Below are 27,015 nucleotides of genomic sequence, written 5' to 3' on the forward strand. Positions count from 1 at the left end.
TTAGGTAAAATGTTACTAAAGCCAATATCTTTACAGAAGCTTTTTTGTAAACTTTCTCTGAAAGCACCTTTTAGGGACGTTTGTAAACCGTCATCAATACTTGAAAAGTGTCACTAATAAATACATTTAGAGAAGCTTTTATAAAAAAATTAACTAACCTTTAGAGAAGTTTTGAAGTGTATCTAAAGCCATAAAAAAGTGTCTCTAAACGCTACCAAAAACATACCCTCCGAAAACCGTCCCTAAAACTTTTACCTACCTTTACATAGAGAAGCTTTTTGACGGAAATGTAAAGGTTCTCTAAAGCCTTTAGAGAACCTTTTAAGAATTTTAAGTATAAAACATAAACTTCTCTATAGGTTATTTTTCTTGTAGTGCATGATATGCTAAAGATGGAGGGGTAGTTTCATAACATTTACAAAAAGGCGGCAAACGAATTCATATGTGAACCCATGTGATTCACATATGAACTATATGTCATATGTGAACCTGTAAATTTGTTCACATATTGATTATTTACCTGATTCATATATGAACCAACAAATTCATATCTGAATCAATTAATTAGTTCGCATATGAATCACACAAGATCAAATGTGAATCGGTTAATTAGTTCATATGTGAATCATACGGGTTCATATGTGAATTAGTTAAAATAGTTCATATGTGAATTATACGGGTTCACATATGAACATATAGTTCGTACGTGAATCACATAGGTTCACATATGAACATATTTGCTACATATTTGTAAAAGTTACAAGACTACCCCTCTATTTTTCAAATAGCTGCAATTTTTGACCAGTCAAAACCGTAATTATTTACTAGTCAAATCCGATGTTGACCGTATGAAGAGCTAGGATCATTTCTTCACTTCTAAAAAATTTGACACTTCTTAAAATAAACTTTTGGCTATATATATGTATATGTTTATGTATATATGGGGATAATCAAATGAGAAACAAAAAAAATCATACAAACCCATGAGAAGCTATGTAAAAATACTTTTCTACATAATTTTTCTCATCATAGACTTATTTTTTAGCTATTGTTCACATGCATTTGTGTTCATATAGTGAAAAATAAAATAAACGTGAAGCTTTTTTTTGGTTCACTTGGTGAAACTAAAAATGTACGAAAAAGAGTTTCACAATGTGAAACAAATGCATGTAAAATTTATCATATTTTGAAAAAAATATATGTGAAACAATATCTTAAATATTAACATTTTATGAAAAAAATCATGCGATTTTTTTTTAAATTTTAACCAGTTCTAGTTTATAATCTTTTTGTAATTCTCATTCACTTCAAACCTTATACATAGAGTTCTTCTTTTGCAAACCATCCAAAGGTTGCAAACAATATAAACCAGGGCATTTTGTGTCTTCTAAACAAATTCATATTTTTAGTAATAACCATCTTCCTTAAATATCTCATAGCTTATCATATTTAACATATTTATTTTAGGAATAACCTTTCTCTTAAAAATCTCATTCTCGATTGTCATAAGACATTTCATCACCCTTTTCCCAACCATCGTCATTGTAACCACTTTGTTTTCAATATGAAACCAAACAAATTATTTTGGTTTCGCATATGAAACAACAATAGATTTTGTTATCCTCGCTTCACACCATGGTCTTTCACTTATGAAACAATATATTAGTTTTTTTAAACAATTCATAATTATATTTCATATGTGAAACCATTGGACGAGTTGAACAATAAAACATCTTCAATAAAACACATCAAACATATTCCTTCATTTAGTTTTTTTATTAACCTGGATATCCAACCCGCTATGTGAGCTGACTAATTCCAGGGCGACCACCTGTTTTGTAGATAGCCCTGGGTCACCACATTTGAACCTGCATGGCCACAATAGAAAAAGAACAAGTATACATACCTTAGAGAGAATAGATATATTTACTCAAAAGTTCAGTGATAGAAATAGAGCACTGAATCATGTCATTTACTGATTCATGCATATAGCTGAAGAAAATTATTCTTCAACGTTTAGCATCCCCAGTTCGCTGATCAAGATGTTAAACTTGTCTCATCAAGAGTCTTGGTGAAAAGGTCAGCGAGCTGATAATTAGTTGGAACAAAGTGAAGTTCAATATCACCATTCATAACATGATCTCTGATAAAATGATATTTGATCTCTATATGTTTGGTCTTGGAGTGAAGTACAGGGTTGTTTGCGATTACAATAGCATTGGTGTTATCACAATAGATAGGAATATTTGAGAACTGAAAATCGTAGTCCCTCAGCTGGGTTTTCATCCAAAGAACTTGGGAACAACAACTTCCAGCATCTACATATTCAGCTTCAGCGGTTGTTGTGGACACTGAGTTTTGCTTCTTACTTGTCCAGCTCACCAACTTTCCACCTAGAAGCTGACAGCCTCCAGTGGTGCTTTTCCAATCGATATTGCAACCTGCAAAATCATCATCTGAATAACCTATTAGGTCAAAACCTGAACCCTTAGGGTACCAGAGACCCAAGTTAGGAGTTCCATTCAGGTATCTGAAGATGCATTTTACAGCGATCAGATGGGATTCTTTAGGTTCAGATTGATATCGTGCACATAAAAAAGTAGAATACATGATATCTGGTCGACTAGTTGTGAGATACAATAGGGAGCCAATCATTCCTTTATATACAGTTACATTTACAAGCTTTCCATTTGGATCCTTGTTGAGAGAGAGTGGAGGAGCCATTAAAGTCTTCATAGATGAGCTATTAGATAGATCAAACTTATTCAGCATGTCACTGACATACTTACTTTGACTGATAAAGATACCATTATCTGATTGCTTGATCTGGAGACCTAAAAAGAAGGTTAGGTCTACCATCATACTCATCTGGTATTCTTTCTTCATGCGATCAACGAATCGAAAACACAAAGAGCAATTAGCGGAGCCAAAAATTATATCATCGACATAAATTTGAACTAGGATGATATGATCTTTAACTTTCCTAAGAAATAAGGTCTGGTCAATCTTCCACGAACAAATTTCTCAAAGATAAGAAATGAGGAGAGGGTATCATACCAGGCACGGGGAGCCTGTTTCAACCCATAAAGAGCTTTATCGAAACGATAGACGTGGTTTGGATACTTAAGGTCAAGAAACCCTAGAGGTTCTTCAACATAAACTTCCTCTTGAAGTTTTCCATCAAAGAAATCACTCTTTACATCCATTTGGTAGAGTTTGAAGTCTCTATGGGAAACAAAGGCTAGAAAAAGTCGAATTGCTTCGAGTCTAGCCACTGATGCGAAGGTTTCATCATAGTTGATCCCTTCTTCTTGTCAATAACCCTGAGCAACAAGTCGAGCCTTGTTACGAGTTACCACGCCTTCTTGATCTAACTTGTTGTGATAGACCCATTTGGTGCCTATCATTGTCTTGTCAGATGAACGTGAGACAAGGTACCAGACTTTGTTCCTATCAAACTCAATGAGCTCCTCTTGCATGGAAATGACCTAGCTAGGGTCTGAGATTTCAAAACTGATTTTCTTGGGTTCAACTAAAGAGGGAAAATTGACAAAGAGACAGATATTACCTAGACCATGATGAATCTAAATACCTGCACCTGGGTCACCAAAATTTTGATGAATTGGATGGTCTTTAGTCCATCGCTGAGCTGGTAGAGGATTATCATCTGAGTAGAGAAGTTCAGGAACAGTGGATGAGGCTTCAACTGTAGCGTCTTCAGCGATTGGAACAATTGCTAAAGAAGCCTTAGATTCAGCGACTGAAATAGGTTAAGATGCTGAAGACATTTCATTCACTGATTGATCAGTGTTTGAAGTAGAAGGAGGAACCCAGCTAATGGGCACAACATCGATCTCTGAAGAAGACACGTTGGTGTGACTAGCTGTAGCTGGAATGATTAATGGTTCATCTTCAGCTTCTAGGGCTTTAATGTTGAGAGGAACACTGAAGGAAGCTTCAGGTTGTCCATAATGAGAGAACATCCAATTTTCTATTCATCTTCATCATTTAAGATGGGTTTTGATTTATTTGATTGAGATCAATCAGATGTGACAATAGTTTCCTCTATCGTCTATCTGCGTTTGTTGAATACTCTTAAGGCTTTGGATACATAAGAATATCCAAGAAAGATTCCTTCATCAGCTTTGAGATCGAACTTTCCTAGTTGATTAAGGTTTTTGAGGATATAACACGTGCAACGAAAAATATGTAGAAAGCTAATAGAAGGATTTCTGCCATGGAAAAGTTCATAGGCTGTCTTCTTGAACCTCTTAACGATAAGCGATCGATTTTGAGTGAAACAAGCAGTGTTGACAGCTTCAGCCCAAATCTTTGTACTAAGATGGGACTCGCTGAGCATAGATCGAGTAGCCTCAATGATTGTTCGATTTCTCCTTTCAGCGACCCCATAATGCTGAGGAGTTCTTACTAAAGAAAAGTTGTGAGAAATTCCCTTGACCTCAAAGAAGTTATCCATAGCACTATTTTTGAATTTAGTACCATGGTCACTTCTAATCGACCGTACTTTAATGTTGTTAAGTACATCTATTTTCTTGATAAACGATATGATGTCTTCAGGTGCTTCACTTTTGGATTTGAGAAAGAAGACCCAAGTGTACCTGGAGTACTCATCAACAATGACGAGTGTATACTTCTTTCCAACAATAGATTGCAAATTCACAGGACCAAAGAGATCCATGTGTAGTAGCTGAAGAGGCAATGTCATTGAATGGATTTGCTTTGACTTGAAGCTAGCTCTTGTTTGTTTTCCTTTCTCACACGTTGACCAAAGAGATTCCTTTGCAAATGAATGTTGTGGAAGACCAGTCACAAGATCATTTCTAGACAACTAACTAAGTGTCTTGAAGTTAAGGTGAGAAAGCCATTTGTGCCACAACCAGTTGATGTCTGATGAGGCTTTGGAGAAGAAAACAACTATTCTTAGTGATAGAAGAATCTATATTGATAATGTAGACATTCTCTAGATGAGAACTGGTCAAGACAACCTTTTCATCTTTGTCATAAACATAGCATGAATTCTTGGAGAATTTCACTCTGTAGTCTTTATAACACAGCTGATAGATGTTTGAGGAGGTTGTGCTTCAGTCTTTCAACGTATGCAATGCGCCTGAATGTAGTTGCGTAGTTGGTTAATATACCAAAACCTCTGGTATATCCTTTTCCATTACCTCCAAAGGTCACGGAAGGTCCTCTTTCTTCTTTGTAGTCAATGAATAGAGATTTGTCTTCAGTCATGTGTCTTGAGCATCCACTATCGAGATACCATATGGCTTTGACTTCCTGCACAAGAGAACAATTTAAAAATGATTTTGGTACCCATCTATTTGGGTTCAACAATGTTAGAGGCTTCATTTCCTGAAACTGAAGAACCAACGTCATCAGATGGCTTCACTGAAACTAGAGAGGTTTTAGTGGAAAAAGGAACAACCTCTGACACTAGAGAGATAGAGTCAGTGGGTGTCTTCACTGAGCCTGATGAAGATGCTTCAGTGGTCGGAACTACAACATTTGATACTGAAAGCTTAACATCAGTAGTTGTCTACACTGAGCCTAAAGAGGAGGCTCAAGTGGTTTTCTTCACCTTGGTTGCTTTAACAACCTTAGTGGATGATTTCACTTTGGTCGATTTCTCAGCCTTAGGTACTTTCTTGCACTTGGCTGGTGGACCATCCTTGGCAGCACAAGGACACTTACTGTCAAAGTGTGTAGTTTCACCACAGTGCTTACACTTCCTATAGCTGAAGATCGCTTTATGGCTAGGAAGTGCTAGATTAGAACAGAGACTAGCTCCAAGGATTTCCTTCTCATTAGTTCTTGGAGGAGCTTTAGAGGATTTGGAGTCATTAGGTGAAGCATTCACCTTGAGCTGAGACTTAGATTTATGAGAAGATTCAGATTTCTTAGTCCATAAAGAAAAAGAAGGTTTACTAGCTGAAGAAATAGATGTAGATCTATTTGACTTGTTACTCTTCTTGGGAAGAGATGCTTAGACAATGGATTTACCCTTGTCTTTGCATCCTGAACCCGAAGGAGTTCCATCAAGATGGCTCTCAGTGAAAGAAGACTGAGGGGAAGAAGTGTCATGAATAGAAGAGACAAAGGTGCCAAACTTGAGCATGGACCTATCGGTGACACTGTCTACCTGATCATAGGATAATCCTAGACCAGTCTTTATATTGGTAGAGATCTGAGCGTTAATGATATATGAGGACTTGACAGAGCCTTTGCACCATCCTTCTATGGTAGCCTTCTCAGCCCTGAGTTTAGAAATTGCTTGCTCACGCTCAGTTATAGCCTGTTTGAGTTCAAAAGTGATGGTTTGGTTCACAATGACCAGATCCTTAAGATCTTCTTCGATCTTGGTCAACTCTTTGATCTTTGAATGACAAATATTCAACTATTCTTGAAGATCAAGATTAAGCATTTCTGGTTTCCACTTGCCATTCAAGGCATTGTAAAGGTCCACTGTCAGTGTGTCTAACGTTGATAGGCTAGAAGAAAAAGAAGAAGAAGAGGGATAATTCATGAGATATACGTGAGCAGGTGAGAATGATGAGGGATCATGAGAAGTTGATGTCTCTGAAGATTCTTCTTTGATATCGTTGGCCATCAAGTAGAGATAGGTCGTATCTTCCTCGTCAGATGAATCAGCCCAGTCGTGCTCTTCAGCGACAAGACCTTTGGCCTTTCATTGGAAGTTCTTCATCTTCTTGTACTTCTCCTTCACCTTCAGGTATTTGTCATCCTTAGATCTGAAGAAGGATGGAGTTTTAGAAGATGGCGTCACATCCTTGTTAGACCTGCATTCACCAGCAAAGTGAGCTTGCGATGACAGTTGTAGCAGATCGCTGAAGCCTTGTCTATATTATGAGACTTTGGCTTTTCCTTGATGGTCAGCAAAGGGGATCTGTGTTAGTTACTTTTTCTGGCGAATCTCCTAAAAGATCTAGTCAAAAGCGCTAGTGATTCATCAAAATCTGCAAGATCAGATTATGATAAATCCTCAGAGTTGATAAAATCTAACTAGTGATAACAACAGGAGGAAGAGGAGAAGAAAAAGATGGGAGTTCAGCTGAAGCATCTTCAGAGATGAAAGCTAACAGAGAGCTTTTCAATTCTCTAGAATCCTTGATTAGATTTCTTTTCAGCTGTCGAGACTGCTCATGATTAAGCAAAGTATCTCATAAAGAGTGCTGAGAGAAAGAGCGGACATGTCATTGGACATCTTGAGACACATGGAATAAGTATCCCAAGACTCATGCAAATATTCCAAAAACTTCGTTAAAGTTTCAGAATTAGAATATTCTCTGTCTAAAGTCCTTAGATCGATAAGAAGACAATCAAAACATTGATGTACTTCAGACAATGTTTCAGTTTTTCCACAGAGAAAACTTTCATATTGTCTTTCTAAATTAATCTTACTCGATTCGTGAACCTGAGAGGTTCCTTCATATTGAACACATAGAGTGTCTGTTGATCCTCTCTCTTAGTGATTTGATGATAATCTCACTTATACGATGTATTTATGTTTCTGTCTTTTCAGTTCCAGCGATCATCACTGAACCTGTTCAGTGATCGCTGAAGAACTTGTATTGTAATTCAATCAGAGACAATGATACTTTAAGAAGACAACACTCACACCAAAGAACCTTCAGCCAAAGTCGAAGACTGAAACTGAAGATTAGAGATTGGCAAGTACGTGATCTGAAGCGGTACTCAGTGATTACAAGCTTGTTTACATATGTGTGAAGACTCCTCAAGCCTCAGCGAATACTGAAGAGACCTCCAAGTTATTCCAGCATTCTGCGATCAAAGGAAGCTTGCCAAGCATGATTGTTGTTTTCTTGTCCTTATGCACACAAAGGACAAACCTATACCCTTTCTAAATGTTAGTACGGAACGGAGCCGACTAGTTGACTCTATTACCCACCAACTTTAGGTAAGGATGTCTGCTCATAAATAGACTTTTTGTACTATTCACTGTAGCAAAGGACAAGCGTTCCTCTTAAGGCATGACACGCACTCTAACCCTACCATACTGCATTAAATGAATATCTAATGCATTGGGTATAAATAGAAGTGTTTCTTCTCCATGCAGAGTGCGCGCGCAACACACTTTCTTGACCTAATTCTTACTTTGAGCATTCTAGAGCTTAAGTAAAAGAACTTTCTTTACAACATATCTTTTCTTATTGTCTAAGAATATGTGTGTAACCAAAGATTGTTTAGATAGGTTTTCTTACCTTATCTTTCCGCAAACAGTCTTGTAAAATTTGTATTGATCTTCTTTTATCAATATACATTTTAAATTTGAAAATACTGTGTTTGTATTCATCCCCCCTTCTACAAACTGTTATACATATCTTGTAGACCCTCAAGGGACCAATAGTGTCCCACATGGCTTTCAAGATTCTCAGTTTCATAACAGAATGATAAACCTCATCAGGAAGAGAAATTGCTATTATAGACCTAACACGAGTGTTTATAGCTATCCTTTTCTTGTCTTCATCGCTCCATTGATGAGGGAGCTTTGGAATCTACCGTTCATAAATCACGGTAGTCGTAGCTGTTTCAGGAATAGCCGGAGAAATAGCGTATGGAACATATGGTCCATTTTCAATGTAGTGTGGAATTTCAGGATCGACACCTTCCAGAAAGAGGGACATCTGATTTTTCCAAACACTAAAGTTGTCTCAGATAAAACGGGGTGGTTTGGCAAGAGAGCCATTGTCATGAAAGTGTGTGTTTGTGTTTTGTAAAGCCATTTGAAGGCAGTAAGATTATCTAAAGAAAGAGATAATATAATGCAGAAAAACAACTAAACAACAAGAATAGAAATACACTACTCTGATACCACTTGTTGGTCCCGTTAAGGTCCACAAGATGTGTATAACAGTTTGTAGAAGGGGGGGGGGTGAATACAAACACAATAAACTTTTCAAATTTAAAATGTATATTGTTAAAGAAGGATCAATGCATATTTTACAAGATTGTTTTCGGAAAGATAAGGTAAAGATAACCTATCTAAACAATCTAAGTTACATAATAGTTCTTAGCAAAAAGAAATGATTTGTTGTTTAAAACTTATAAGAAAGTAAGTTCATTCTGGGTAAGAACTATTTGGAATCCTAAAAAGGGATTCTAACTTGCTTTTGAAGATAGGCGTATTGTGTTCTTAGATGTGTGTTCTTTTACTTATGAACATAAGTTAGGTTCAAGAGTAAGTGTAAGAGTATCTCTAAATGGAGATATAGCACATCTATTTATACCCAATGCATTAAATGCACATTTGATGCAATGTAGTAGGGTTTGAACACGCATCAAGCCTTTAGAGAAAGACTTGTCCTTTGCTACAGTGAATAGTACAAAAGCCTATTTATGAGCAGACATCCTTTCATGGAGTTGGTAGGTAGTATAGTCAACTAATCAGCTCCATATAGTACTATGCTCTAGAAAGGGTATGGGTTTGTTCTTTGTGTGTATAAGACAAGACAAAAACAATCGTGCTCAACAAATGTTTTTTGATCGCTGAATGCTGGAATAACCTGGAGGTCTCTTCAACATTTGTTGAGGCTTGGGCAGTCTTCACACATAAGTTGACCAGGTTGTAATCACTGAATACCGCTTCAGATCACGAACTCGCTAGTCTCTAATATTCAGTTTTAGTCTTCGACTTTCGCTGAAGGTTCTTTGGTGTGAGTTTTATCTTCTTAAAGTATCGTTGTCACTGATGGATTGACATTACATATTCTCAGCGATCACTGAGCAGACTCAGTGATGATCGCTGGAACTGAAAGACAGAAACATAAATACATCGTAAAAGGTAAAAAGAATTATCATCAAATCACTGAGAGAGAGGATCAACAAACTCATTATCTATCGGTTTCTCATTTATAGATAACTGATATTGAAAAAGAAGGATATATGCCCCCCCTTTCAAGTCTTATTGATCATATTTGAGTTTGATAAATTTGTGTAGTCCACACTTTTATCTTTTTGAGCCTAAACTGAAGCATTAGTTTCTTGTCATTTCTTCACTGTATAATTTACAAAATATTTGTTATTTAACATCCATAGATAAGCTTTTCAAAGTTATCAATGATTGAATGAAAGTTCTGGTAAGATGAACATTAAAAAGTCTCATATATGAAGTACATTCGTTGTACTGAATATATCTGTTATATTCACAAGTCAATCTTTTCAAAAGATTGAAAACAAGTTCATAAGTTGAATCTGGTTCTTTCCCTCACCTTCATAATATGAAAAGATTATATAAGAGAATTTGAAAAGATCTGCTTAACTTTTTATGAATTGACGGCATTCCTACAAGGATCATTCATTTTAGTGTATGATGTAAATGATTCTCATTTTCATCATAAGGGGGAGTTTATATTGAAAATGAATGAAGATTTCTATGTCAATTTCTGAAGATCGGGGAAGGTGTTCAATATTTGCTGGAGTTGATTAATAGGTGCTGATAATTGCTGAAAATTATTATGCTGCAATGCTCAAGGGGGAGTGGATGTGAAGATCATTTCTACAAAGAGTTTGTTGTTTCTTAAAATAAGAGATTATTCAAATTTTGAGGATTATTAGTTTAAGGAAGAGTTAAAACTTTTTGATGCTGATCAAAGAGGCAGATTATTTAAAGTTTGTTGTTAAAGAGGAAGATTGTTTTTGTGCTGAGAAGTTATTTGGGAAAGATTGTTGAAAAGCTAAAATTGTTAAAGCATTAAAGTTTAAATCTTGAAGAATTAAAGTTTCTGAAGATTATTGGTGTTTTGAACTCGAATTTAAAGGGGGAGATTGTTGGAACAAAATGTTGTATTCAAGTCCTTATGCTTAAACTGTTTATAATGCTTTGTATTGTAGTTTCCTTTTATAGAATGTTAGTTTGTCTTTGCTGTTTTTAGTAATAGGTATAAATGGTTTTTTGTTCGTTTTGGTGGTTAACACTTTTAGTAAGTTAGATTCGTATAGATTGATTGAGAGAGTTTGAGAGATCAAGAACATTGTACTTACTTTGACATAATCAAGCATGCCGACTTATTGAATTCTTCTATGTTCTTGATCATATTTGATTGAATTGATTGTTATGACTTGAATTTAGGATCACAATAGCAACTGAAGATATTGTTGAAGAGGTAGGGGAAAAGCAGATGTGTCGGGGGTAAGGCGAAGTTTAATAGTTAAGACTTGTTGAGAGCTCTTAGGTAGCTTAGATGGCTTCCCCTTTATGGATTTCTTAACCCTCTTTGAGGGATGAAGAGTGGCTTCAGATGGTGTTCTCTTCGGAGAGGATAAGGAGGTAGTACATGGGATAGTCTGAGGGGGGTTTGCCACAATTACGGCTACTGAAGAAGAAGAAGGAAGAAGAAGAGAAGCATTGGATATCCTCATCATTTGAGAAAATAGACCAATGTTTGAAGGCTTGTACTTGTAATCAAGAATCCTTGGTCCAAGCTTGCAGATGGGAAGGTTGCTCTGAGCGGGGAACTTTATTGCTAAGATTTTGACTTGAATCCCGCTCAAAAACCTGGTGTAGGGAACCACCTTTTCCCGTTGGTGCTTGTTCAACGTTAGTACCAAGTCATCAAATATAAGCTAAAAATAATTGATGTTGATATCTCTGATAATTGAATAGTCGATGTTTAGTGCCACCCTACTTTCTTGATTTTGGCCTCATGTTTTCCCACTCATGCACTAAATGAAGTGAGAGAACATGTATTTCTAGATTGCTGACATCCGGTTATTCTCAATCTTTGTCAGCGACTTGTTGAGCTCTAAGTCAGAGTCTTTCTTCAACGGTCAGTCATAGTGAATATCATCTAGAAATTTGACAATATGGTTATTGTCTGGATCGTTGGAGTAGGAAACGCTCTTTGTGAGCCATAGAGCGCTGCAAACTGTTGTAAAGCCAAAACTCATTGTCATACTATTGATCTCATAGAAGATCTTGACGATGGAGTTTCTAATGTACCATAATTGTCTGAGAATATCGTTCACCATTATAGGTTGGAAGATGAGAGCATATCCAAGAACACAGTTCTTGAGGAAGGAATCAACATCCACAAACTGGGGTTTGTCTGCGGGGATTTCTAGTAGTGCAACGTGATTGTTTGGTTTGAAGGAGCAACCTTCAAGTGAAAAATCTACGTTTAAAGCAACAGTCATTTTTGTTTTAGAAATAAGAAGAAACAAAATGGAATCGTACACAAGATTATGTTAGAAAGCACATTTGGAACAAAAGTATGAAGGATAAACTTTTCATCTGAAAAAGCAAAAGAAATTAGGGTTTTCAAGAAGATTTTAGAAACACAGTTAGTATAAATCAAGAAAGATAAGGATTTATATAAACAATTGTTTGTATATAAAAGGAAGAAAGAGGGGTTTTTAAATAACAAACATGTTACTTGAAGATTAACAGTAAAAAAGAGTATGATTGACAAACTTGTTTTCTTTAGAGAAGAAGAACGAATTGGTTTGAAGGATTTTTGGGTGTTCTTGCTTGTACACAATAACAGAGAGAGATTTCCATGTATGAGAATGTTTGCGTAAGGGGAAAATTAGAGGGTAAGAGAGGTATTTATAGGTGAGAGGAGGGAGAAAGAAGAGTGAGGAAAATGATGCTTCCAAAAGATGTGCAATGATGATTTCTTTCGCCCGTCATTTTACGGTGATTGGTTTGAATGGTAATGGAAAACATGTGACAATAGGACGTGTATGAAATTTTTCCCAAAAATTTTAAATGACGTCCTAAAATATGACCGTTCCTTAGCCTTTTTCTTCTAAAATATTTTGATCACTGAATAAGGAAAGTGTTCAACGATGGTTTTAAGTTTTGAGTAAGATGAGATAAGTAGAATATCTTAGAGAGAAAGATACACTTAACATAAGAGTCCAGTGATAGATTAATAAACACTGAATCATTTCACTTTGTATCGCTGAGTGATGCTTAGAGTTAAAGGAATTAATCTTCACCTTTCCAAGTTTGTTGACTAAAAGATTGAATTTTGTTTCATCAAGAGGTTTTATAAACATATCAGCACGTTGGTACTTAGTGGGTACGAAGTGAAGTTCAATACCACCATTCATAACATGATCTCGGATAAAATTATACCTGATATCTATACGTTTGGTCTTAGAGTGAAGTACAAGATTGTTGGCAATGGCAATGGCAATGGTGCTATTGCAATAGATAGGGATCTTAGAGAGCTGAAGATAATAATCACTGAGCTGATTTCCCATCCAAACAATTTAGGCACAATTGCTTCCAGCGGCTACATATTCTGCTTCAGCAGTTGATGTCGACACTAAGTTTTGCTTTTTACTTATGTAGCTCACCAAATTTCCACCAAGAAGCTGACAGCCTCTTGTGGTGCTCTTCATGTCTATCTTGCAACCTGCAAAATCATTATATGCATAACCGATTATGTCAAAACCTGAGTCTTTGGGATACCAAAGGCCTAGATAAGGAGTACGATTCATAAATCTGAAGATGTGTTTACGACAATCAAATGGGATTCATTGGGTTCAGATTGATATCTTGCACAAAGACAGGTAGAATACATGATATCAGTTTGGGTAGTTGTAAGATACAACAAGGAACCGATCATTCCTATGTAAGCGGTAACGTTTACAGGTTTCCCATTTGGGTCCTTATTCAGCGTGAGAGGAGGAGCCATCGGAGTTTTCATAGATGAACTGTTGGTTAGGTAGAATTTCTTCAACATATCCTTGACATACTTACTCTGACATACTTACTCTGACAGATAAAAATTCCTTTATCAGATTGCTTAATCTGAAGACCTAGAAAATATGTTACTTCTCTGTAAGAACCTAGATCCTCTAATGTACTAATAATCGCAACTTAAGTCAATGAATAGCGGAAGCAATAACTATGATATTAGATGGTTATGCATAAATGAACAACACACAAATATGATTAAGGTATTGAGCAAGTCGACTGTATAGAATAGCTAAAGAGAATTACAAGAACGCCAAGAACATGCTTGAGTGTGTGTAAAGAAAAACTCTCAATCTAGCTCTAGTTCTCACAAGCGCTTAGCATTTTTCTCTGATTTCCTTGGAGGAAATATCCTTTTATAGGCAATTCCCAAAAAGGAATATTCTATAATTTAGGATATATTAAATGTCAACACGTCCACCAATCATCTGCCTCCATAATTCCTTGAAATAAGTAACCATTTCTGTACACGTGTCGGCCTCTAATTAGAGAACTTGTGATATGCGTCGCGGAAACTTTGTGCACAAGTTAAGGGAATGAGACCCAGAGGATCTGCATGTATCATACAGAGGCTCTATGTCTGGAATGGAGCTCTGCATCAAGTTCTTATGCTTTTTGATGCTAAGACTTGATTTTCCTTTACTTGGCAATAGGCTTTATATGTGAGGAACACCTCTGTGTCCGAGTATCTCTTTGTGTGAGCAATCTCTGCATCCGAGCTCTTATTCCAGACTACTTCCTAGACCAAGTCCTCTTGACTAGAGCAATAGACTTTTTACTTACACTTTTTGACAAACATATCTAACAATCTCCTCCTAAGTGTAAAATAAAAAGACTCTGCTTTAATTCAAAGCTAATCTAGGAAAGCAAGAGGCCAACATGTCTTATGAATGTAAATTTCATTAAGGAAATTGAAATACAGAAATGAAATTACAGTTACTTGAAAAGTCAAATGATTATAAGAGTAGAGGCCTAAAAGTGTTGAAGTTTTATAAACCTCCTAAGAAGCTCATGAAACTCTAATACACTATCCACAGAGTGAATAAGAGTGGAGGATCTCTCTCTTGTTGCCGGGGTTTGATCTCTGCTTTTGTAGAAGTGGTTCTTAATAACCACATAGTTGTATTGGAGTATTTAAAGCATTGGTCATTTATGAAGAATACTTTTTCTTGGTGTTCATCACTGTTGGTCCCAGCTAGATTTACAGGAGTTTATAGGTAACGCTTTGTAGAATGGGGGGATGAATACAAACATAGAAACTTTCACTTTTAAAAATTATATATTGATAAAGAAGGATCAATACAAATTTTACAGATTGTTTTGGAAAAGATAAGGTAAAGAAACCTATCTAAACAATCTAGAGATACAGACAACTACACGTAGCAAAGAGAAGATTTGTTGTAAGATATAAAGACTTGGAAATGTGTTCTTCACTTGTTCAAAGTGGTTCTTTCTCTTTAGAGAGAGATTAGCGAGCGAAGTAACTTCTTGGGTAAGTTTTTTAGAGAGGAAGAATGTTAATAACTGAGTAGATAACACTCATCTATTTATACCTATTGCATTAAATACAATTCAGAAGGTACATAACACGTGTCAAGATTTTAGAGGAAAATTTCTCTGTTGCTACAGTGAATAATCCTTTTGGCTATTCATGAGAAGACATCTTTTCATAGAGTTGGTGAGCACTATAGAGTCAACTAACTGGCTCCATATAGTACTATACTCTAGAAAATGTATGGGTTTGTCCTTAGTGTATGGAAGGACAAGACAAAAACAAATGTAGATGATAAGCTTCATTTAATCGCTGAATGCTGGGATGATGCTAAAAGTATCTCAACATTCGCAGAAACTTGTGCAGTCTTCACACATATGTTGATGAGATTGTAATCACTGAATGCCGCTTTAGATCACGAACACGCTAGTCTCTATTCTTTAGTTTCTGTCTTCAACATTGCTGAAGGTTCTTTGGTGTGATTTTTGTGTTCTTGAAGTATAACAGTTACTAGAGAGTTACAATACATGTTCAACAATCACTAAACAGACTCTTTGATGATCACTGAAACTGATTAAATAGAAACATTGTACTCTGATAAGTAAAATGGATTATCATCAAATCAATGAGAGAGGATCAATAATCACGAAACACCACCCCGAGCTTTGGTTCCACCAACACGGTCCATGAGGGTATATACTTGATGGCTTCGAGTTTTTCCTTGGGTGTAGTGACATACAATTGGTCTACCCCCATGTTTAGAGCAATCTGAAAGTCCACCTTGCATCGAAAATCAAGCAAATCTGTCATTGTTTGGCATATAGCGGAGTTATCCAGTGCAAACTTGATTCCTTTATCCCATTTGTGATATGTATGGAAGTATAGGTAATAAGATCCCAAGGTTGAGATTAATAAGATCGCAGTCTTTAAAGACGCTGATCTGACCCTGAGATCACTCCACCATATATTCATGGAATATGATTTGGTTGTGTGTGAACATTCTCTTCGTGATATCCAATACTTGCTTGATCCCATCAACGAAGTGAACATGACTAATAAGTTGCGTGTATTGGCAAAAAACATTGTATGATGTGTTCCAGTGCCATGGGATGAAGGTTGATCTTTTGTTATGGCACTTCCCCCCTCTCTCTTTATAGAAATTGATAAATCTTTACGTTTACAAAGTCTTCAATCGGTTTGTCTCTGGGGAGGGGATTTATCATTGCATCCATTTGATCTTTGATCTCTTGTACTCGTTTGTAGACTGGTCTGGAGCTCTAAGGCCGGCTGCTACTCGTTTTTTCTAGATCAGATATGTGTTGACTAGGCCTTGGTGTTTGGTATACAACTTTAGTTGAGTGCAATAGCGCTCTGGATCTTGGTGCTTGGACTGGTGATGGAGGAATGGCGATTGTCACACGAGGGAGTGGGATTACCACATGAGGGGGCCTTGTTGTTTTTGGAGGCCCCTCCTCTGGCTCTAGCACGTTCACAATGATCTTCTCTCTATCCACTCCTCGTGGTTGGGCAGTCTCCATGAAGCATTCTGAGGAGGATGACTCACTTGATGAAAATACATAAGTTGTCAAGAGCTTAAGTGCAGAGGTCTCTCCACCAAGTGCTATAGAGGCAGGCTCTGGTTGTGTTTTTGATACCAGATCTCTCAACAACACTAATAATTAAGTTAAGAATAACCAAATAATAGTGTTTTGATAGATAAAATGATGAACACTCAAGAACATTTAATAAACGTTCTAAGAATATACTTGAGTGTCAAAGATTTCATTTTATTCCAATGATGTGAAAAATATAAAAAGTCAAAGATTACAATAGGCCTAACCACCTATTTATACTAGTAATCTAACTGAGAAGATGACTATCTAGTGAGACTATTTAGCTAATCTTCTACGAACAAATAAACCTTATCTAAACATGGATAATCATAAAAACTAGATAAACTTTGTAGAGTCCAACTGTTGATTGGTCATCTCCAGCTGTCTTTCATGGGGTATGAGTTCAACCTTATCTTCATATCTTCATCGCTTGCCTCTAGTTGAACTAGTGAGGAAAACTCCAAGTGTTGATACCCAGGGGGGTTATGAAGATGGACTTTCCATCACATCTCTGGTTAGTTCATCGACCCTCTGGTTGTTCTTCAGACTCAGTCATTTTGCCTTGAAGTCTTCTATCAGCCTTCTGTTCTTCATCACTTGTTTTCTTCATTACTTCCATGCATAAGACTTATGGGGTCTAATAATCTCCCCCTAAGTAATGAAAGAACAAACATGAATTATTCTATGAACATTTAAAGTATAAACGAAGAACATAGGTTATTCTTAAGAAAAGCATCTTTTGTCAAATTTTCATTGAACAAAATGATGAAAAATGAAATATATTGTAATACAAAACATAAGTGAAACTACATTCATGGTCTCCCTTGTGATATATCCCAAAAGTGCATTAACTGTCCTCTATATTGGATGACTGTAGAGATCTCATGAATTAGTCTTTGTCCCTCTCCCATCGGCACATGAGATCTGCCTAGTTGGTTGCTGATAGCCTTCCAAAACCATTCAAGTGTTGTTGTTGAGTACTTGAAGGCCTCAGTCAACCTAAAGAATTTCTTCATCCCAAACTCATTTTTATATACCAAACCCAGTTCTGGTTAAGTAAGTACAAAGGCAGATCTCTTCTCCTGTAGGCCGGGGAAGTCTTCATTGGGTGGAGTACAGGAAAGTCTTTCGATGCCAAGTCGAAGAGCAATTTCAAAATCACTCTTAGCTCTATGCTTCACCAAGGTCTCCATCGTCTGTACAATCGCTCTGTTTGCCATCCCAAATCGTATGCCCTGATCTTGTTGCTGAGTCGTGTATGCATAAAGCTCGATCAAGTCATAGGGATTGAGATTGATCTAGTCATTGTCATTGAAGACGCTGACTTGACCATGGGCTCGCTCCACTGTGTACTCAATATATTTGATGGCTCTATTGGCGAAGGTCCTCATCTTGATGTCTATGACCAGCATTATTCCATCGTTTGAAAAGACAGCCTGTGGTGGTTGAGTAGTCTGTCTCACAAACCTGTGGCGTAGGAGGTTCATGGATTCTGGTGAAAGCATGGGATGATTGAGGGCTAAACCTTCATCGCGATCATGATATAAATATTGATGGATGTTTTCCATCATGACTGGCTCCCTTGGCGGCACCTCTGGACGTCTCTTTAGCGACTCCATGTTGGCGATGATTTCATCGACGACCCCTTGAGGAGGGTGCCTCGATGAAGAGGGAACATCCGCTTGCACCTGGGTTGGTTGGGTTCTGGGTTGTGTTTGGGCTAAGGGTTGAGAGTGGGTTGGTGATGGAATGGTTTGGGTTGCCTTGGATTGGGGTAGCTCTGGTTCATTGGGCTCAAATGGGGTGGTTTCTAGTTCATGGCTTTCTGTTTGGGTAGTTTCTAGTTCATGGGGTTGTGTTTGGGTTGGAGGTTGTTATGGTGAGGAGGGTTGGATTATTATGGGTTCTGGTTGTATGGGTAAGGTGGTGAAGGGTTCTGTGGTGTGTGGGGTTGGTGAAGGGGTTAAGGGTACGTTGGGTGTTGGTGATGGAGTGAAAGGTGGGTTGGTTTCTGTTAGTGGGGTTGATGGTTCTTCATCGGATGATGAGATTAACTCGATGGGTTCTTGTGAGGTGGCGAAGGGAACATGTATATTGTGTACATGTTCAGAGGGTTGAGCCTCTGGTTCCCTCGCTTGGGTTCCTTGGTTTGATGGAGGTGGTTGGTTTTGTGTTTGAGGTGAGGGTGGTGGTGAAGCGGATTCCATCGGTTGTGAAGTGGTCCCCTGATTCTCCCCCTCATGAGGACCAAGACCATGATCATCGGGGTCTGGATCCTCATGTATTTGCCTTTTGAGGGGGCGGCTTGATGAACAGGAGGCTCTGCTCCTGTTTTTCTTCCATAGCCGAATGTGGTCGTCTAGTGTGTGCACTCGATCCCTGTTGCGCCGTTGTTCCATGAAGCGAAGAAGAGAGTTCGTTCTATCTTGCTGTTGTAAGAGACTCTTCTTCAACGCGTTTGTAGGCTCAACCGACCTGGCAGCGAATTTTGCACTTATCTCATTGAACAATGAGATAAGTGCCTTTGATAGACCCTGAGATCGGCTCTGGTTGCAAACTCCGTGCTCGATGATGAAGCGGGTGAGGGTATGTAGGTGGAGGTGGAGGTGGATGTGGATGGAGGAATGAGAAGGTTGGCTATGAGTTTCCTCACCTCTGTAGTGAAGGAAGTAAAAGCTTCATCAAAGGATGGAGCTGCAGAGGGGGGGTGGAGGAGGAGGTGTTGGTTGTGGTATTTGGGCTATGATGATGGCTGGGAGTGAGGTTAGGGTGGTTTGGATGGTGGCCATTTGGAAGGAGAGGGAGGCTAAGGTTTCATCGATTGATAAGGTTGGGAGTGGGGTAGGTTGGGGGAGTTGGGAGATTATCGTGGCTGGGAAGGTGTTAAGGGTTTGGGAGATGGTGTTTATCTGAGTGGTGATGGAGGCTAATGTCTCATCGATCGTAGTTGCCTGGGCCGTGAGGGTGGCGATGGAATTCATCAAGAGTTGGTTTCGTTGGGTGGCAAAGGTGGATGAGGTGTTATGGTGTTGGGTTATGGTTTGTTGTAACATTTGGAAGCGGGTGGTGTTGTGTATGGTTTGGGTTTCGAGGGATGCAAGGGATTGTTGAATGGGGGTTAGATCGATGGAAGGTGGGTTGTCGACAATCCCTTGGATAATGAGTTTTAGGTCTTCCAAGGACCGTTGAATCAAGTCGACAAAGGCTTGGAACTCAGCCTTTGTGACTAGATCAGCCACAGGGGTAACCCCTGCAGCAACGGATGCTACAGGTTGAGCCTCAGCTCCAAAGGCGCCCTCAATGCCTTGTGAAAATGTAGGCATTAAAGGACTTCCACCAAGTCCTCGATAGCCCTCTAGTGAGGAGCTATCTCTTGATGTTGTGACATCTTCTTCATATTCCCCGGCTTCAGAGGTCGGGTAAGAGAAGTAAATGTGTTTCCCCTTCGCTAGATCAAGTATCTAAGGAGGGGGGATGTGTATGAAAAGAAGATCACTCTGAACGATCTTGAGCATCATCAATGCCAGAAGCAACACATGCTTCTGGGTGTCTGAAGGGTGGTGGCGAGCCATGAGGCGAAGTGGCTCTTATTTCTTCATCGCCTCTCTGTTGGGAGAGGGGTGATGGATGGTGAGGTTCCTCGGCTATATCATCTCCAGAGGCCCGAAGAGTGGCCTCCGGATGGTTGGCAGGGATAGGGAGTGGACTGGGTCGTCCTTGTTCAATACCCCTTTGGCCTTGATCGCCAGGGCTAGTGGTGGTGGTTGCCCTTTGGGAAGAGGGATGGGAATTGTATGTGAAGGGCTAGGGGATGCATGAGGAGTGTCATCATCATCATCTTCATCATCTGATGAAGACGACTCCTGTGCTCCCGCGTTAGTGTCAGGGGACGGCTCTAAGTGCTCTAGGGTAGCTGCCCTCTGTTCATGGGACAGTAGAAAGCGTTCATACTTCTGCCATATCTCAGACGTCTCTGGTATGACACTGAGCGTGGCACGTGAAATTGTCCTCTCCATGGTGTAGCCTTCCTTGGAGATTGTAGGTCGATGGCCGTTCATCAGGAACTGTGGAGTGTACGGTTCATCAGCCGGTAGATCATGTCTTCTCATCGTGCCCCTTATGAAGAGAGATGGAATCGAGGGAAGAGAACATAAGTCAAGGGCTTTCCCGCGGCCTTGAGTTTACATTTCTTGACTACCGCTGCGTGGATCTCATTGTAGATGAGGAAAGCATAGTCCAGCGGTAGGTTGAAGAAAATGTCGTACATTATCGTCATGATGTTGATGTTGCCCTGATCCATCGACCCTAGTTTTCAGGTGAGAGCTCTGTTCAATATGGAAAAGAACATATTCCACATTGGGGGCAAGAATTGCCTCTTGAAGTCGGAGGCGTTGCGTAGGTCACGATTGTAACCTAGCATTTTGATGAAGCGGAGGATGCCGGAACTTGTGGGTGGCTCAGCATATTGGTCAATGCCGAGTTCTTGGCGAGTGGGAATGCAAAGAACCTTGGAGTCCTTTGCCTGGGAGATTTTTACCGAGCACACCATATCATTCAGAGCATCTATGTCTCCCATTATTCCATGGTTGTCGGGGATGAATTCACCAGTTTGCCAATACTGTTGGACGTACTTGAGAGGTACGTCATTGTCGGTTAAGATCAAGGCGGGTTGGAGAATGCAGTTTTAAAAAAATTCAATCATAATTGCAAACCTGTCTTCAAACAGGTTGGTTCGAAGGTCAATAGCGTGATTGTTTGGCTTGATTGGGAGGTACACCAGTGCACGGCTGTCTGCGTCGATTGATTGCACATGGCTGTCGTTGTTGTTCGATTCGTGGGAGGCGGAAGAAGCCATTATTGTTGAAGTTGCAGGTTTTGCTTTTTTGCAGGTCGTCTTAAGTGTTTGCAGGTTTAGGAAGCATATAGAAGAAATGGTTGGGGAAGAAGATTATTTATAGGTGGAGAATGGGAAACGGTTTTGAGGAAAATAATATATTAAAAGGTTAATCATTATGGTGGGAGACGTTTGACAAAAAAGGTGATTTGGTGGGGATCGTGTGCCGTCTTGACTGTACCATACCATTAATGTTGGAGGGCACGTGTCAATATGCAGATGGTGGATGGGTAATGTGAAGGGGTTTATAGGTAACAAGCTATAAAGATGGCAGGCTTGTGTAAGATGACGTTTGGATTATTAGGGATAATTTAAATAATTATCCCAAATAATATATCTTGAATATCAAAAAAAAATTATATATAAAAATTCCATCTAATTGTAAGATAAGTACTAATTACGAAGTTTTGGTCTTCTAAAAACCCGTGTTGTATAGTTTTTAGTCACAAAAGCTGCAATTTTGTATAATCGTTAAAAAGTTTTCAATTAAAGATGGGTTTTTGGATGAAAATGCTTTTGTCATGGAACCAGAGGCGCTCTGGTTGGTCATGACTCTTTGGATGGGGAACCAGAGGTCTCTGGTTGAGAGTGATGAACAAGTTCATCGATGGAATGTTGGGTTGTATGAATAATGAGCCTTGGATAGACAAACCAAAGGCTCTGGTTAAGCATGGACAATCCATTATGTAGGACCAGAGGGGTTCTGGTTGAATACACATGATTTATTCATCATTTATATAACATTTTTTGTGTCCAGAGGCTCTGGATAGTAAAACCAGAGGCTTTGGGATGGAAAATGCATGTTTATGCAATGAAAATTCATGATGAATGAAAAAATCCCCCTCAAATGATGCACTGGGATGAGATTTGAGTTTAAAACTCCCTGTAGAAACAAGAAAGGGGTTGATTTTGATGACCAAGGGCTCTGGTCTATACAACCAGAGGCCCTGGTTGTGAATGATGATGAAAAATGATATGAAATGTGGATAAGTATGTGAATGGATATGGAAATGAATGGGTCTTTGAGACCAGAGGGCTTTGGTTTCAAAGACAACAAATCCAGAGGCTCTAGTTTCAAAGACAACAAATCTAGAGGCTCTGGTCTATAGAACCAGAGGCTCTGGTTGCGAAGACGATGCAAAGGAATATGAAGTTTTGGTTAGGTGCATGAAAGTGTGTTTTCAATGGATGGGCCTTTGACACCAGAGGGCTCTGGTTGCAAAGAATTTGAATCCAGAGCATCTGGTCTTTAGAACCAGAGGCTCTGGTTGTGAAAAGAGTACTTAGTGAAAAGGTTCACAAAGTATTGGCTTTGGACCAGAGGTCTCTGGTTCATAAGGGTGATGGAATATGACTTGGTTATATGCATGAATGACTAAGGAAGTTGAAGTTTGAGACTAAAGAGGCTCTGGTCTCAAAGATTTGGCATCCAGAGGCTCTGGTCTATACAACCAGAGGCTCTGGTTTGGAAAGGAATACTTGGTGAAAGAATACCAAGTATTTGCTTTGGACCAGAGGGCTCTGGTTCCAAAGGTGATGAAAAACTTTTAGCCAAAATCTAAGCAAGTGTTTCTAAATGGCTATTGCACTCTTGGAGTCACAAAGAATTGGTATTTTTTCATATTGAAAGCCATAGTCCTTAACAACATATTCTGCTTCTGTAGTAAAGGTTGAAACACAATTTTGTTTTCTAGATGTCCAACTTACCAGCTTGTCCCCCAAGAGTTGACAGCTTCCAGACGTACTCTTTCTATCAAGCTTGCAACCTGCATTATCTGCATCTATATAGACTATTAGATCAAAGCCAGAGTTCTTAGGATACCAGAGACCTAATGAAGAGGTTCCCTTAAGGTATCTAAAGATCCTCTTGACCACAGAGAGATGAGATTCTTTAGGATTGGATTGATACCTTGCATAAAGACATGTAGCAAACATAATGTCTGGTCTACTAGCAGTTAGATACAGGAGTGATCCAATCATGCTTCTGTAGGTTGTTACATCCACAGATTTTCCTGATGGATCAGCAAATAACTTAGCTCCTGTAGCCATAGGTGTTCTCATCGATGATGAATTTGAGAGACAGTATTTCTTCAGAAGGTCAGTCACATACTTGGACTGATTGATGAAAATYCCTTCTGAAGTTTGTTTTATTTGAAGACCAAGGAAGAAACTAAGTTCTCCCATCATACTCGTCTCAAATTTTCTTTTTATCAGCTCTGAGAATTTTTTGCAATGTTTTGCATTTGTAGAACCAAATATGACGTCGTCCACATATACTGGTACAAGTAGTATGTCACCTTTATGCTTCTTGAGAAAGAGGGTTGTATCGATTGCAACTTTTTCGAATCCATTGTTGATGAGAAAGGTGGATAGAGTTTCATACCAGGCCCTGGGTGCTTGCTTCAGCCCATAGAGGGCTTTGTCCATAAAGTAGACATACTCTAGATGTTTTGGATCTTCAAACCCAGGGGGTTGCTGCACATATACTTCCTCTTGAAGTTTGCCATTTAGGAAGGCAGACTTGACATCCATCTGATCGACCTTAAAGCCTTTGTGAGCTGCATAGGCTAGGAATATCCTGATGGCTTCAAGTCTCGCGACGGGAGCAAATGTCTCATCGTAGTCAATCCCTTTTTCCTGGCAGTAGCCCTTGGCAACAAGCCTGGCCTTGTTCCTTATGACTATGCCATCTTCGTCCTTCTTATTTCTGAAGACCCATTTGGTTCCTATGGCTATCTTCCCTTTGGCCGTTGCTGATCTCGTTTTGACACCAGATGTTGGATCACCAATGATTTGGTGATGTTGATGGCCTTTTGTCCACTTGGTGCTTGACTGGGGTTTTGGAGCAACAGGATGCAGTTCTTCATCGATCGATGGAACTGCTTGCTCCCCCTCAAAGAGATCATCTCCAGAGTTAGACTCTAGTTCTTGTTCTTGATCTGAAGACACAGAAGAAGTAGAAGGTGAAGTAACATGAGTTTCAGAAAGAGTTGTATCTTTAGCATTGGAGACTTCATGTTCTTCATTGGTTCTGGAAGTGGATTTTACAGTAGGTGCATGTCCAGAGATTACTTCTTCTTCGAAGATGTCTTCAAATAATTGAGTTAATTGAGCTAACTCTGATTCATTGGGTTTGCCAAGTGATGAATCAGAGGCTCTCTATTGAAGTCCGAGTCCTGAACTGTTGTGTCCAGAAGTCATGGGTGTGGAGTCATCAAAGGACACATTGAGGCTTTCTATAACAATCTTTGTCCTTTTGATGTAGACTCTGTAGGCCTTTGCGGTTTGAGAATATCCCAGAAAAATCCCTTCATCAGCTTTCTTGTCGAACTTGCTAAGATATTCCCTATCATTGAGTACAAAGCATTTGCACCCGAAGACATGGAAATACTTGACATTTGGTCTTCTCTGATTGATGAGCTCATAGGGTGTCTTCTGGTGCCTCTTGTTGATGATGGACCGATTCTGGGTGAAGCATGCAGTAGAAATAGCTTCAGCCCAGAAGGTGATAGGTAGCTCCGATGAAGCAAGCATGGTCCTTGCTGCTTCCACCAGGGTTCTGTTCCTTTGCTCCACCACTCCATTCTATTGTGGGGTTCTGGCTCCTGAAAAGTTTTATGAGCTGTCTTCATTGATGAGGTATTCATCGATTCTGGCATTTTTGAATTCAGTTCCATTGTTGCTTCTAACTTTAATTAGTTTTCGTTGTAGAAGGACATGGAGTCTTTTCATCACCCCAATGAGTAGGTCAGGAACATCTGATTTCTTCTTCACAAACTCAACCCAGGTGAATCTGGAGAATTCATCAACTAGTACCAATATGTACTTCTTTCCTGAGAGGGTTTGTGTAGATATGGGCCCACAGAGATTAATGTGGATCATGTCGAAGGGCTTGGTGCAGGAGGTTTCCATCTTTGTTTTGTGAGAGGCCCATTTTAGCTTTCCCATCTCGCAGGCTGAACATAGATGATATTTTTCAAAATTGAGATTAGGAATCCCCTTGACCAGCTTCTATCTGGCTACGTTTCTTAAAACATCAAAATTCAAATGTGAGAACTTCTGGTGCCATAGCCAATTTTTGTCGCTCTTATGGGATACAAGGCAAAGGGGGTCTTGTCCCTCAGATGATTGAAAATCCAGAAGATAGAGATTTCCTTCTCTCTTACCCTTGATGATGGTTTGACCGGGCTTCGTTTTTATGATACATAATCCCTTGCGGAATCTGACTTCAAGACCCTTGTCGCAGAACTGGCTTATGCATAGTAAATTATGCTTCAAACCTTCAACATAAGCCACTTTGCTGATGGAGATGTTGCCTTTGATGAGAGTTCTGTATCCCTTGATGGTACCCTTGCTGTTGTCTCCAAAAGTGACAGAGCCTCCAGAATTCTCGATGAAGGAGGACAACTGACTTTTGTCACTAGTCATGTGCCTGGAACAACCTGAAACCATATACCATGATTGCACATGTTGGTCCTGCAAGACAAATTAAGGGGTTTTAGGTACCCATTTCATAATGGGTCAACGTTTGTTCGTGGGAGATACCTCTCTCTTTTCATCACCCTTAGCCTTTGCAGGCTTGGGTTTGTTTGCATTTCCCTTGCCCTTAGACTTGGGCTTTTTCACGTTTTCATTGGATTTAACTTTATAGCGATAAACATGTTTGGAGAATATGCAGCGATGTGTCAACATGTGGTTCTTCAGGTTTTGTAAAAGAGCTAAACATTGACAATTATGATTCTTTGGATATGAATGTCTAACGTTCTTTTTATTCGATATAAATGAAGAAGTAAATGCAGGGGATGTAAATCCTGTCCTAGCATCGGTTGTTATTACAAACTTCCTATCTAGTTCAGATTTTTAATTTGTGGAGGTCTTGGTCTTTACTTCTTTACTCATGAGGAAGGACTGTTTTTCTTCAGGTGAATGAGAGGAAAAGTGGTGGTTAGATATCTCAGAGGAAGGCCACTTCTGTTTTTGCGCACGAGTAAACTTAATGAACTTAGAAGATGTACTAGGGCCTTGTGAGTTATCGTTAGCAGATTTAATATTGCTCAACTTTCCCTTTCCTTTGTCTGAAGATTTCATCGATGGTGAAACATCAGATTTCATTGAGGGTTTTAAGTTTTGAGGCTTCTTATTCTCAATGATCTTTGGTGATTCACAGACTATCTCTTCTTTAGATTCAGAATCAAGAAAGTCTCTCGCTGATTTCTCGAAATTAAAATTATCATGGATGTTTGTGGGA

Source organism: Cynara cardunculus (genome assembly GCF_001531365.2).
Source record: "Cynara cardunculus var. scolymus isolate 2C chromosome LG 2, CcrdV1, whole genome shotgun sequence".
Taxonomy (NCBI): domain Eukaryota; kingdom Viridiplantae; phylum Streptophyta; class Magnoliopsida; order Asterales; family Asteraceae; genus Cynara; species Cynara cardunculus.